Raw genomic sequence first — 15,556 nt, 5'->3', positions numbered from 1 at the left:
TGTTTATATTTACTGCTAGGAAGACAGGAATAATTAGTCTTAATCTACAGGAGAGAAAATTTAAACTAGACAATGAGAAAACCTTTCCTGTAATTAGAGTGTAAGGAATCAATAGGAGAAAACTCATTAAATGCAGCATCCCCATCAAAAAGGTGGTGGAAGCTTTAAATTTTTCAGTGGTCTATTGATTCTCTTTAAAGGCTTAATAGATAAGTATTTGTTCAGAGAAGGCTGAAGTTGGATTGTAGGTACACATAGTGGAGCTGAGTAGGTTCATCTGAACTCGGTGTTTATACATATGCATTCATGACAAGGAAATGCTGTGACTCAAGTGAAACCTGATGTGACCTGTAACAGAGATGTTAGGAGCTTTAGACTTAATGGTTCCAGCCCACAATGTGCTGGCTGCTTTCTTTTACTCTCCTGTGCATCTGTGCTTGATTGGAATGGGCCTTCAAGCTGCTATAATGCAGAATTTACTGAAGACATTATTTCAAGTTTTGTTGACAAGTCAATAAAGTAGTATAGGTTAGCTTGGAAAAAAAAAAAAAAAAAAGCACATGAAAACTAGATTTAACAGTAAAAGAAAAAACTACTTGTGTGGCAGAAGGACCTGCATAGGGCCATAAATCTGGATTTGTGTCTGGATATATTTGGGAAAAGGGACTGTGAGCTAAACCCAGCAAGATTTAAAATGTTTTCCAAGTTCACTTTTTAAGTTGGCTCGGAAGTTGAAAGATGATTGAAACAATGTGACAAGCCTTCAAGACAAATTTTTTTCAGAGCATGCATTGGCTTTCCAATTGTATTGGTTTTGCCTATAATATTGTGTAATCAGTTTAAAAATTATCCTTTCTGCATTTTTTTTCCTGTTTTTTTCTCAGTTTGCGATTGCAATAACAATTTCCCTGCAGGATTCTGGCTTATTGTTTCCTTCTAGCCTTTGATTAGTCTCTACGAAATGCCTACACTTAGTCACTACTGTTTAAACAGAGCTGTCACAAATAAAAGTAATGCTTATAATCTTTACAAATTCAGACTTGCAGTGTCCTTGAGAGGAGATGAGTAAAAGCAATCCTGCGAGCCTTGAACAAAACCTGGGTGCTGCCCATGTAAATGCGGTTGCTGCTGACGAGGCAGGAACACTTGATGCTTCACCAAGCAGGCTTGGCTGTCCACGGTGAGGGATTCATCATTCATGAGTGATTCCTTCAGACCTCCCAGTCCATGTGCACCACCAGAGGGACATCAGCACAGACAGGAGGTAAGGAGAGAATTGATGGAGGTTTAGTAGAGCTGATTATCCTGCGGGAGCAAGGGCGCAGTTTTAGGGACAGTCCAGCTGTGCACCGTGCTAAGTCCATGTTTGGCAGTGAGGTCCGGCAGAGATGAGAACACAGTTCACATCACTGATACCTCAAACATTTGCCCTGCCTGTAGTGATTAAACTCTGGGGGCTCAGTTCACTCCAGCGTAGCAGGACCGGTTCAGACGTGAACTTAATTAAATTACTGCGGTGCTCACCGCTCAAACAGTTTCTAAACTGATGTAATTAAATCAATCAGGGCAGAGTCTTTATTCAAACTGTTGCTCAAGTACTTAATCTGTGATCAAAGAGATCATTTCTCCCTGCTGCCTGTGTGCCCTGGCTATCCCTGGAGTGTAGCAGAGCATTCATGTTTATTTGTTGCTATCCTGCCCTGTATCAGACTCAACTGTTTAGAAAATAAATCAGCCAAGTCCCACTTACAGATCTAAGGCAGCCTTATCTGTTAAGCTACTATCTGTTAGCATTACTGTATGAAACCCCAGTAAAAGGCTATAGGAGGAAATCTGGTAAAGATTGGACTGGACAATGTTGATAAGGTCATGAATGACCCTGGTATTGATATGTAAAACATTAATAAGATAAAATTATTTATTTTGTCTGCTCTGTATTTGTATTAAAAAAAAAGATGGCTAATTAAACCCAAAAGCAGACAATTTGAACTGCCTCTGGGAAAAAGATATAACTATACAACAGCAGACACACCTAAATATACACAGGAACAGTTTTATATATGTATGTAATACTGGAGTAGCCTGTAGAACCCTGTGCTGCTAAAGGTCATGGAGCTTAACAGCTCAGGTAGATGCAAAGGAGACATCTGCTTTGATAACAAGAAGACTCACAATTACCTCAAGCAGGTTGATTAATTAAAGTGCAGTATTAACATATAACTCATAAAATCATTAAAGTGCAGTATTAACTTTAGTGCTTCGTTGCAGGTGATGGAAAAGGTGTCTTCATTTTTTCGATATCTGCTGTATACTTCTTCCTTTTTGGCATCTGGTGTGATGCATGTTTGAAGCCTGGATGAGTCAGTGTCAGTTACCAAATTATACTTCACATGGCAGTATATTCTGATATTATTATGTAAATCCGGTGGTTTACCTAAACAGCTCATCTATCTGCAGAACACATACCTGTGTGTGCTAGAATTTTTAGGCAGTATAAAGATGTAAACATTTTTTCAAAAAAAAACCAGTCCATTTATTTAAAAGCAAAACCTGTTGTCTTCTGTTGAGGGAAATAATGTTGTTTTTTTTCTTAGCTTTCCCATGTTTGATACAGTTTGGGAAATGAGAAAAAATGTCTCAGTTGTGCTTCATTTAGTTTGAATTTGTTGATTTAGTAAGTGTCATTTCCAAAAGCATTTTCAAGCCTCGCTGTCATATTGAAGCCAGACACTTTGCAGTTAATAACTCTGGAGTTATCTGGAAATGAAAAACAATGGCTGTGACTTAAGAAAGCAGAACCTTGCTACATTTCCTCCTGGTTGTTTCCATCACCAAGAGGTCCTTACTGACAGTAGCATCTGTGCTTAAATATCTTTTTTTGTAATGTGTATTCAGCTGGGAGGACATAATTCCATAGATAAGGTACCAAAATCTCTAGCTGGGCTTCTGCCAGCCTTAACTGCTTCTAAGAAGATTTTGTTCACATTTGTGAACTCTCTGCTTTGCACATCAAATGCTTTAAGACATGGAAGAACACAGAGCCTAGATTATCTTAACATAGGCTTGCTACAGAAGGCACCTCTGTCTACCAGAAAATACCACATTATAATGCACTTGATTTAACAACTGTGTGGCTACAGTCACAGCTTCCTGGGGAAAAAGAAAAGTAGAGGTCATGCTTCTATCACCTGACACTGGCCAGAAGGCCTGCCTGTACCACAGAATAACAGAACTAGGTTTAAGTGTGGCTTGAAAACACAAATAGAGGATCCAAGAGATGTGAGGTAACCCTTCCATTCCATATTCAAAGGAGTGCTATGTTTGAGGGGCACACTGCCCTTCAAAATGAGGTGATGTCAGTGAGAACCATCAGATGTCTGGAAACCACACAGCCTGTGAGTAAACATGAAGTGAGAGGAGTTGTTTAGCCCAGGAAAGAGTCAGCCTATATTGACAAAAATAGCAAATGCGAAGGGATCAGTCTGTACAGTCACATTCCCTTTAAGCAGGGCAGAGATAGGGGTACCTAAATAATATCAAATGAAATTTAGGTTAAACATCATGGACGAGTTGTGTAGCTGCAAGGACAATTGAGCATTGAATGAGTGGCCAGGGGTGTTGTTGATGGTGGTGATTCCAGCACAATGAGGAACAGCCTAGACAAAAGATGCTCAAAAGCAAGCATACTAGTTTTTAGTTATTCTCCAGGCAGTCTCTTTTCCCAGGGCTCTCCCACTGATTCCCTGTGGATTTAACTACTTTGTCCCCACCCCACCTATGCTAGCTACCTTCAGAGGGCCTGACAGGTTACATATCCTGTGCAATTCTTGGCAACTTCGTTGGGTTTGGAGTTTACTGCTACTGTGTAAGACTGGAACACAACCTTGTGTGCCTTACCATTGAAATATTACCTGTCCACTGATACTAGTTCACGTAAAGAAGGTGCAACCTGCTCCACATCGCAAGGCCCCCCTAGAACCTAGACCAGCAACACTGTAGAGGAGGAGGTCCTCCCACTCCCGCCTGATCAGGGCCAGTGCACACAGCATTTTGCAAGGGCTGAAAAGCAGACTAGAATCCTGGCTGGGCAGCCAGAGCCTGAGTACACAGCCTTGCCCAAGGACAGCTTCCTCTTTGCTAAGTGAGTATCGCTGACAATCTGTTGGTGGTTTTCACTGTGTCTGTTTCCTGCCCTGGAAGCTGCCCCTTTTTAGTGTTCTGTGGTCCAGCCGTGTCCAGTGCCTGATGACGGCTTTATGGACAGCTGCTACCAAACGCAGTGGGAAGCACAAAAGAAAAAATGGGTGCATGTTCCAACAGCTGCTATCCAAAGAGCCTTCTGGAGCTTAATGCACAGCAAGCACTTTGTACTCAGCTAGAGGCAGTCTTTTTTCAGCCACATTGCCTGACAAAACAAAAACCATCCCCTGTCTATGTAGTCCAACTGTTTCATAGCAGCTGATGTTGCAGCAAAACCCCCATCCCTCCAACTGGAAAGAGACCCCCATTAGTAATGCAAGGTTTAGCACTGCTGCTCAGCTCCTGGGGCCTCTTTGACCAAGGCCTTCGCATCCATTCCAGGGTGGGTGACAAGCTAACCAGTTGCAGTCATCTCAGCTCACCAAGACAGAGAGAGCCAGGTTAGCCATGATTCCTTCCTGACGTGGCATTTCTGTTCATGCTTCCATTCACACACAGAGGATTATGATAATTTATAGCTAAAGCTCACGCCAGTTCTGCCTGGCTCTGCCCCCAGAAGATTTGGAAGTTTTTCTTGAAGCTAACCTTGGTGATGGATTATCAGTGACTGACCATTCAAATAGCCCAGTCACACAGGGTTGTTCTGCTTCCACTGGTCTCTCACTTGTCATTTGTTTCTCCTGAAGGTCCCATGTACCAGGAGCTCTAATCCTCCACCAGGAGCTCTAATCCTCCAGGAAAATCTATTTAAGTTGCCTCTGTAATCAGGTGTACAATAGTGTATAATCTTTAAGGCAGACAGCATACTCCCCATGCAAAGAAAGCACTTGCATTTACCATGTGAAGCCTGCAAGACAAGTTTTCCTTTAACCTACCACCTGATAAGTAGAGAGCTTTAGCAGGGCTGTCAGAATTCCCTGAAGCAGAGGCTATAAAGAAGTAGCATTTGGCAAGAGCTGCTGTCATCTGCGAGACTGCCTCTTTGATCCTCCTTACACTTGTGTAATCATGCCAACATCTCTGCAAAACAGAGCAACAGAGCTGTTGCATAAAGGTGATCTCTCTCACTTGCTTTTTTCCTCTGATGGAATTTTTGCTTGGTGACTTCTATTTTTGTACATTAAGAAAAGCCCTGCACCTCCTTCTCTACAGTCTCTACCTTTGTATTGCAGCAATTACCTGTGTTACAGATTTTTTCTTTGATTTCTCACTACATTTCCAGTACCATATTGTACTGCACAACAACTGAAAAGTAATTAATGAAGTCAGGTAGGAAACCTGGTCTTGAGGAGTCACCCATTGCCAAGAGCTGACTTGGCGATGCCAAAAGCTGTGGCAAAACTCCAGGCAATCTCTTCCAGGGACTGGTATTCATGTAGTGCCAGTACATTCATGTACCTTTCAAAACACTGTCATTGAAGACATTGGTCAGACAACGTTAATAAAAATTCAAGAGTGTTTCCCGTCTGAACCTCTTCTGATTTCTGAACCCTGAACATAAGCATCAGCCACACTTCTGAGCCTTTTTGCCATGTTCTTTTTAACATGCCAGCTATGATTTTATTATCAGTGAATTAACACAGAAAGGTAATCTTGAGAAAAGAAATAAGCACGGGAGGTTTAAAGCTTTTGAAGTCAAAGTCTCCCTTAATTCTTGTAAGAAAAATTTTATGTACCTCATTAAAGAACATCCACTACATTAATCATTCAATATTCACTGTAATATATCAAGATTAACAGTATAAAAGTTAAGGTGGAATACAGAATCAAACAGAAATTACTGATTTACTTGAGACCCTCTGTACATCAGATGAAAGCTGAGGGAGACAAAGATATAGGTACAACTAGCATGCAAGCTTTTGCTTCCAATTATGATCAAACTACCAAATCCTTTTGCTGTTTATGCTTCACTAGACTGCTTCTGTTTCTAAAAGGAACAAGCTGTGTCCAAGCTGCTAAACTGAACTTATCTAGAAAGCATGAAATCGGAGCTTCCCAACATGTGCCTTTACAGTTAACATCCACCACAAAATTAGTACTTTCTTTAAGAACATGTGTTTTAAAGTGAGCATGTGTTTAAAGGGAACATCTTTGGAAGCTTTAAGTAGGTATTTTTAGAATCAAAACCAAACAGAATTTGGACACTCAAAGCACTGCCTGTATTCTGTATTGGTGTAGCAGCCAGTAGAACAGGTCTTGGTTGACAACCAGAGCTCCTGTAAACTCACATGATGTTTGTCTTTTAAAAAAAACTAACTCCTGCGCTGTCATCTACTGCTGTGGGAATTATGTCCTTCAGAGGATCCTGCATTTTACACAACTCTGGATTATGTCCTTTTTAGGAGCAAAGGGAACCCTTGCATTTACCAGTACTTTAAATACAAGGTGCTATTTAGAAAATACCCACTGTTGGACTCCCTTTCCTTTGGGACCTGCAACACAGCTCCATGTTTCTATGAAGCAGTTGCTGGAGTATTCTTGAATACAGAATTGGAATGTGGGAGCAAGTCCAGTGTTAATTGTAAACATGGCATGAATTGAGTGACCAAGGGCAGCAGACCAGGTCCAAAAGTTAGCAGTTTGCATTTGATCTTAAATATTTGGCTTCCACAAGTATGTCTATTTAACAGGTTTGTCCCCCACTGGTGTATCTTATTCTTTGTACAGTCATTTATACCAGCACACAGAGATGAGATTTATCTGGATCAGAGTGGTAACATGCACTCACTTAACCCTTCTGTCCTACATATTCATCAGTCCTTTTCCTTCTCTTGTTCTCAATTTACATCTAAGATGACATTTTGGATAAGAGAGCAGAAGAAAAGATCGTTATTCTCTGCAGCACAAGGGCCAGATTTTCCATTGCTTTCCACCGTGCCAGGGAAAGGCAGTTGGCTTCACTGTGGCTCAAGAGGAGCACAGAGCAGCCCAAGTGCTTTGTGCCCCTCTTTGAGCCAGCTACAAGGACAGCAGGAGATGAGGTGGGAGGTCAGGTGTATAGCTCATAATCTGTAACCTAAACAAATTCCATCAGCTGGGCTGCATCACTTACTTGTGCCCTCTGAATGCCAAAAACTCAGTAAGCACACAGAAACTTTCTCAGGACACCTGAGCTGTAGGATTAGTTTTCCCTCGGCCATTCACAGAAAGGGACACAGCCTTAAGTTGATCTGCTTGGTTCAGCAGCATTAGCAGGCTCCCTTACTACACAAGAGCTCATCTCATTACCCAAGAGCTCATCTCCCTTCCAACCAACAAGAAAATTCCTTGAATGCCAGAAAAACTAACTCTTGCTCTTTCTTGCCCAGGCAGTGCCTAGTAGTGTCTTTGGATCCAAATACAGTTTTAGCAAAGTAATTGAAGTGATAAATCAGGTAAAATCTACAGCAGAGTGCCATGGGGATCATGTTGATTGTTACTGAACTGCATTGCAGCAAACAGGAAAACAGCAAGCAGACCCACTCTTTCACCCCACGCTGCAGGTAAAGAACAGCCCAAGCCATATTTGACTAGCAGGAACTTCTACAGCAAAATTTAAAACCTAATGTAATTGTATTGTTGGCATGCTCTTCACACCAGTGTTGCAGTGCCAGAGGGAGGCAAAGAGAAGTTTTTGATTTATTTTTGAAATTATGAAAAACCTCCAGCAACATTAAGGGTGAAATTTGAAGTATTTAAAGAATACAGACTTTGTATGCAGTGCTCCCCAGTGATGCTTGACACCTCAGATGGGAATCCTAAGGCTTAGGCAGGATCAGTCAAATTGCTTCTCCTGACAAAACTAGTCCAAAACTCTGTTTCCGTTTTTCTGACCTATGTTCTCGTGTAATGATAATTTGCAAGCTGTGGGTATTCAGCTTCACTAAAGGGACAAACAAAAAGTTTTTTGCTGCAAAACAGTTTAAGCAGTTGGGAGGGAGAACTCACACCTCATCTCTTCTCTGCAAAACACAGCCTTACTTCTCATACTCTATTTTGAGCCATTTCAGCATCAGTGCATGCCTTGGTTTTGACCTATTATGGGAGGCTAATACACATGATCTGTGCACTCAACATATTTCACCATTTTAATGAGCTAATACACATTGTTATCAACAGCATATTTCTTGTTTTAATACCTCAATCCTGACAGTCTGAAGTATGTCTTTAATAGCTCAGAAACAGTCCTGCTGTGAGGGGAATGAGGCAGTGCAAAGCAAGCCTGAAATACGAAAGCCTGTTCCAGCTCACCAGCACCTTGTGCCAGCGGAGCACTGCAAGCTGAGTGACACGCAGGGCTTGGTTTCAGACAGGTGGCAGAGCTGGGAAGGCAGAAATCTTCCTGGCATAACTCCCATTAACCTCTGTGCCCGTTTCCAAAGGGAACTGTCATTTCCCTGTTGGTAAGTTTTCATCCGGGCTGCTGCTGACAAGCCATCAAAGCATTTAGGCAATCCTGCTCATAGCACCAGTTGTACAGTCACAGGGGAGAGGACAGGAGCTAGACCTGAGAAGTCTTTTGGCCTCCTGCTGTGTTTAGATTATGATTTAATGCTAAAAAGTTGGCATGGTAACCAAATGCTTGGCAAAAAAAGGCCAAGGAATGGGTCCAGAAGAGGGCCAAGCAAAAAGCACTGCCCAGCTCTTCCACAGGCAGATCTGTGCCCTGCATACCCATCTCATCAGCGCTTCTGTAGCAGCCAGGGTTACAGCAGAAGAAGGCATTATTAATAAGCTAGGCAGGTCTGCAATAAGTGAATAGCAAATTTCTCCAAAACACTTGAAATGGACCCTGGCGCCTCATTCAGGCTCCTATTGCTCCGTCCACCAATTGCCACACGTTGCCAGGAGACGGTTTTGCTCCACAGGAGGACTCGCCACTGGCTGCCATTGTGCTGTCTCTCTATGTCCCCCTCCTCCCCTGTCCTGCTCTTGCTCTCTCCAATAACAGAAGCCTGGCAGTGCTCTGTTTCTCAGTTCTGACACAATAACTTATTTTAATTTGAAAGTTTTCAAAAGCTTTTTGGTTTCTCTGCAGTGATTAACTGAGCAAAATCCCCGGTCTGCACAACTCCAGGCTTGCGACACGCAGGCTGGAAAAGGGACGCAAGTGCCTTAGAGGGTAGGGCTGGTCTAAAGGGGGATTAGTGACCACTCGTTTGCTGCATGAGCACCTTGGTTGCATCTCCTGAAGTCCAAGGTATTATGTTTGGGCACCTGGTTAGGGTACACAAGTTCCATTTAGTCTCACTGGGACTAAATTTAGTGCTGGGAACTTTCTGTAGTCCATTAGAGCATGCCCTTGGCTATTTAAATGTTCCCAGACTGTTTTTGATCATATAAGGCCTCAGAAACCTCTCTTGCCTTTGGATATTGGCAAGCTTAGTCCCATGCACATCAGAAAAGAAGCCATTCTTCAGCCTTCCTGAGGCACTTCCCTTATACCCCTAAGGAAACCTTTTGAGTATAGACTTGGTACAGGCCAATATAGCGTCACCTTCCCACGTCTGTTGGTGCCAGTGCCAATCTCTTGCTTCAGAGAGTTGGGCTGCTAAGCAGATAAGTGAAGTTGAAGGTTAATCAGTTCCAGGGTTGGTGTGCCAAATACTGTGAGCCGAGGATCAGTTTATGCTGCCATTTGGCATCATCTTCCATGGTCAGAACAAGCTGAAAGGTGGCAGTTGAGGAGGAGGCTGCTGTTGTGACAGAGACCTCGGCACTGAAAGGCTCCAACACAACAGTGTGGTCAGGGCGTAACTAGAGAACACAGTACTTCAGCTTCCTCGAGGACCTTGGAAAGCAGACAGAAAATGAGCAGGGATTTTAATGTGCTCTTTGCAGGGACTTAATGACACAGCCTGTCCCTGTGGCTGTGGGGAGGGCAATTCCTTTGCCTGTTATTCTCAGTGCTGCATCCAGACTGAAGCATCATCCTGCCTCTACCTGGATAAGAAATCCTTCACTGTCTGCAAGTAAATTAAACTGAGTGTCCAATCTCTGTCACTCCAATACTTCTTTTTCTAATTCCAGCATTCCTTTTCTCTGTCTGATATTTCACCATCCCACCTCTTTTCCCTCCCTAATGTCAGAGATTTCCAAATGCTCTTAAACAGACACACATCAGCTCTTTCCCTCCATATCATATAACACAGACAAACTGACACAAAGAAAATAATTTTAATTAAGGGGACAGGCTAATCAGACTAATGTATTTAATTTCACCAGAATTTCACTGTTCCGTTTCCAATTCACTCTGGCACCATGGCACATTCCCCTCATTCTTCCTTCCCATCACTACAAGCAGTGACAAATGAGTTACATCTTGTTGCTCTTCTGAGACTCCGCAGTTGAAAAGGACATTGGAAAATGAAGCATCAACCTCACTGTTTCCAGCTCACAATCTGAACAGAGGAGCTGTCTTGTGAGTGCACAGGAGTGGATTGCCTATCAGCAATCCCAGGTCCATGCCTTGCTAGCTGAAGATAAATAGTTGAGATGTTCCCTTGTACCAAACGGAGGGGAATTTCAGACTACTCAGGCAGCAGGGTGACTCTCCAGGGTGCCAGGTGATAGATACAGTGCAGCTGACCAGTGTTGTGGTGCACTTAAAGCTGTGTGGGGAACACCAAGCTGCTCATTTCACCCTCTCTCACCATGCAGTCCTAATGATCATGTTAGGAAACCAAATTAGCTGTGCTTATAACCCTCACTTATAGCTGATTTGTTTGTAGAGCTCCATGAGGTAATTGTAGCTTGTCCTGGTTCATGTGAACTTACTTCCCAACTCTGCTTTTATGAACATGAGGAACTACATACCGAAATCTCTCAGATACACCAGAGACAGACTATAGGCCTGCCACAGAGAAACTGCAAGTCCCCCAGTGTGTGGAAGGGTTATGTTTGCCTGTCACTGCCTGCCCATCCTTCTCCTTTTGTCTTTGATTAAAGATACAAGCCACACACTGACCAGCACGTGGACAGCCAGCAAAGTAAGTGCAAGGAGGTTCACAAGCACACACACATACAGCTGAGGCTTTGTTCCGGTTCTGTTTACTCGCAGGGCGAACAGTTGAGCATTGTTTCTGTTTGACAAATTGTAACTGTCCAGCTAGGAGAGATCTAGTTCCAGCTGGTTAGAGCTGTGTGCATGTCTTACCTCCTCCCCCTCCCTCTTCCAAAACTCACGAATCCATCTTACCTAGGGACAGAAAGAACAAGTACAAGCTACTTGTTAGATTCCTTCCCACTTTGAATTGACACTGACCTCATCAGGGCCCCTACTCCAGCAGAGGTAAGGTCCTTATGAAGCGTGGCTCAAAAGGTGAACTCAGACCTGCAGGTGTCCCAAAGGCCTTAGGGTCCTGCACTTGTGTTACAATGAGGCGCAGTGAAAAATGACCCTTTTGTAGTCCCCACCAAGCGCTCTCAGCTTGTCAGGCACTGGAGAGCAGCGGACACTTGATAGTGTTGGAGCACAGCCACAGGAATCTCAGAGCTATTTAGTACCTAATTACTTCTTTGCCTTGTGTAGCACCTGATGCAGCAGAGACTGATCGTCCACTGTACAACACCAAATGTCACGTAGGACTCCTGATCCCAGTCTCAGAAAATGAGTATCGGAGCACTCTATTGTCAGAACAAAGCCGCTCATTTTCTGTTAGACAGACAAAGTAGGGCCAGAATGCCACTAAGTGCTGGATTTACATCCTCTTTCCATCAAATAAATTATGTTACCTTTTTCAAGACAACTTACTACTTTAGAAGGACATGGAGGCTCTAGCACAGCAGAAGAAACAGCTGTCTCAAGGACTGTCATCGCAAGTCTTCACAGAGAAGGGGTAGCAGAATCAGTTTCGTGCTAAATGACACAAGATGTGTTAAAGGTCTGCAAAGAGAACACAGTGGTTCTAGAAATACAAAACCAAACTGAAATTCCTGGCTTAGTGAGATGCAAAGTGTTACTCCTAAAGACATCAGTGTCACATGAACATACGAAGAGGTGCTTGCTAGCTTCACTGTTCAGTCAGAAAGGTGGATTCAGAAATTTTCTAATCCATTTTCCAATTTGTCCTACTTATGTAGTGTTTCAAAACTGCTTTCTATTTCATTTTTCCCTTCTGTAATTAAAGGCCAGTGTTCTTTACCTAGTGCTGAAATGCCTCTGAATAGACACACACAGAGAGGGAAGTCTTTGAGAGCATAATTTAAAGCTAAATTTGTCCCATCATCCAGAACCCTGACCTTTGACTCCTGACCAAACAGTAGGCCTGGATACTGAGTGCACAGTTCATGTGTATATAGTTTGTGCTTATATATGTAGCTAAAGCAGTCCAAGTACTATACTATGTGTCACAAAATTCAAATGAAATAAACAGAACATAAGCCCCAAAGTTCTTTATTTGTTTATCCCACCATCAGTACACAAACCAAGGCTGAGTGCACTGTTAACATTTCTGCTGTATTGCATTTAATGGGCTGCTTTAAGCTTCTTTGCATGCCAGCCTTGTTTGCGAGAACACTGATTTGCCGTTTAGAAGGGGAAATTGTTCTTGTGGGCCTTGTGAGGGGAGGCATGCCAAGCTTCGTATCAGCAGATCTCATGATTGCCCCTCTCACTTGTTCCTCCAGTTGCTAAGAATTCTGTAGATAAACTTCACTTTATCTGAAGGGAGGAAGTTGCTGCTGGATGCAGTCAGGAAGGACAGCAGCCTATTGCACAAAGCAATAGCTTTAGAGGAACAGTCATTTTCCCATGCAGATGGGTAAACACGACAGTTAACCACCCGTGTGCCATGCCACCCATTCGGCCTGTACCGCTCCAGCAAACTGGAAGGAAAGGCCTTTTCCCTTATCATTTAAAGGGGGGAATTAAATAAGTGAAGCTCATTGGTAGCCTGAGCTGACAGAAATAGAAATCTTGAAACTAGAGGCTGTGAGGCAGGGACTCTGTACCTTGCACTGCAATAGGAATCAAGCCTTTGCCTCTGCTCTCAACTCCCCATATAACCATAACTTTTTGGGCTTAGTGATTTGCTAAGAATATAGTGCCCAGGAGAACTGATAGCTGTCGGTCCAGTTCAGCTACTGAGGGTCAAGGCAGCTGGAGAAAGCACTGTATGCTCAGGACTTGATCACACTTAAGAGTCACTCGGGCTATCTTTGGAGGGCACTTGGAAGATTAAGCTGATCTGAAAGAATGCAGACAGCCAGGACATTCTCTTTTCACATGGGCTCTGCTCAGTCATCCTTTCTTTTGCTCAAGTAGGAAGTCTGAGGGCAATTGATAGCACCTTCCATATCAGGCTGCCAAGCCCTCAATATTTGTCAAAATTATATTTTTGACAGATGGCTTCTGTGACAGTAAAGCTCACAATGACCATCTCTAGGCATTAAGTGGCAACATCTCCAAGCTACAAAGGTAGATAGTATCTCCTAGTTTCAGCTGCTAAGCAGCTGAATTTAGAGGGAATAAAAAAAAAAAAAAAAGAGTAAAGCCTTCAAGCCTTCCAGTGGTTATCTGCCCATTAAATACTTCTTCCTGGGAGGGCTGTAACAAGCAAACAGATGTAAGGGCTCCTGCCTCCCGAAACCCCAAGATAAGCTTCCCTGTACTGAAAAGGTGCTTTGCTGAATTTCAGCTTAGTATAATGCAGGCAGGCAGCCCCAGAGCTGGCTCTTCTGTAGGAACTGAAGCAAGTGGATTCAGGATCTTGTTTACAAAGAACAGCCACTTGAGTTTGGAGATAGTGACATTGAACCTCAGAAGCTGGGAGGACTTGAAATATCTCCAAGGATGCAACACGTTGTGTGTATCCCAAGCCTTGGTTCCCTCTGCTTGTGTCTGCTGCTTTATGGGGGGGTTACAGTTCATAGTTTGCAACGTCATTTTAATTTTTTATTGTTCTAGGATTAAAGTCCCGTGAGACTTACTCACCTTAGGGAACCAAGGCCCATCGACTCAGTGTTTACACAACTAAAAATGTACCACTTGGCCAGCCTCTCAGAGACCTTATATCTGCATATCCTGATAAGATAAGGATACATCAAAGGTGTGATTGACTCTCCAATTGCCTCTCTCAGCTCCTTTAGCTTTGTCCCTGAAGCATTGTTACTTTGAAGTGCGAGTCATTTGCTCCCCACTTACACAAGTCCTTCAGGGAAATCTCTGCCTTGTGTTAGGTGCAGTCTGGCTGTCCCTCTGCCAAAGAAAAGTTACAGCAAAGCCCTACATGGAGCCTGGAGGGAACAGCATGCCATAATCTCTTCTAAGCATGAACAGCCACCCTGCTAGGAAGTACAAATCGCCCAGCCCACGTCACCTCGTGGTGCAGTGCGCCCCCAGCAGAGTTCTTCTCTGGAGAATAGCATTCTTTGTAATGGTTTAGAACAGATCTGAACTTAATCACATCACTGAGCCCCCCTAGTGCAACACACCTGTATAACTGGTAGTCCCAGCTGCTCTCATTCCTGGAGCTCTTGGCTCTCAGTACAAAATTGTTATCTTTCATCCCTTCATAGCAGTTTGTCGGATGTCCCAGGTGCTGTTGTGTACAGATTACTGGGTACAGAGTGCTTGGGCTAAAGAACAGGCAGCTGTAGCCAAAGTTAAGTGATTCCTCCCCAGAACTGGGGCTCTGTCCCATAGGTAGCCACCTTTCTTGAGCCATAGAGTTGATCAGAGCAGCAAAGCTTCTTTGTGACTGTGATACAGTCTTCCCTTCTAAGGTCTTGATATGCTTTCTGGACAGGGCATGGCTAAACAGTGACTAGCACAACCTCTGTGGCAGTGTCCTGGTCACACAGGTTAGCATGTTACATCTCATCCAGTGGTATTTTAACTTGTTCTAAAAGCCAAGTTGCACAGTTAAGCATGGGTGAAGGATGTTTCATGCTTTCTGAACTCAAAATCTCTCTGTACATGTGCACCAAGAGACAAAAACATCTGCTTGTCTCAGTGAGTCCTCTTCATAATTATACATTTCTCATATCTAATCAAATATCTGGAAAAAATGGCTTGACAACCAAATCTTAAAATCCACTGGAAGCCACACAAAAAATTTATTTTCATCCTTTGAAACCACCTTGATATTCAACCATGCAGAGAATTCAGTGTTTGAGAGAGGGTTTTTTTTTTGGGATGACAGAGAGGAAGTTGCATTTCCCTTCATGCACTGAGCACATGGGCACCAGAGGTGAAAAAAGCAAGATCCATTCAAGACAAGAAAGGGAAAGGAGGGGGCAGCGAGAAGCATGGAGACAGACCATGTAGGCAAAACAGGAAGTTCCAGCTGAAGAGGAAATGCTTCAATGCTATCTTAAAAACATTTTGCTATGAAACTCCATGCAGCTATCGAGAGGTGAAAGAAAAGCAGCTTTC

The sequence above is a fragment of the Vidua chalybeata genome, chromosome 4 (genome assembly GCF_026979565.1).
Source record: "Vidua chalybeata isolate OUT-0048 chromosome 4, bVidCha1 merged haplotype, whole genome shotgun sequence".
Taxonomy (NCBI): domain Eukaryota; kingdom Metazoa; phylum Chordata; class Aves; order Passeriformes; family Viduidae; genus Vidua; species Vidua chalybeata.
The sequence above is the reverse complement of the archived record's forward strand: the minus strand, read 5'-3'. Positions refer to the sequence as shown.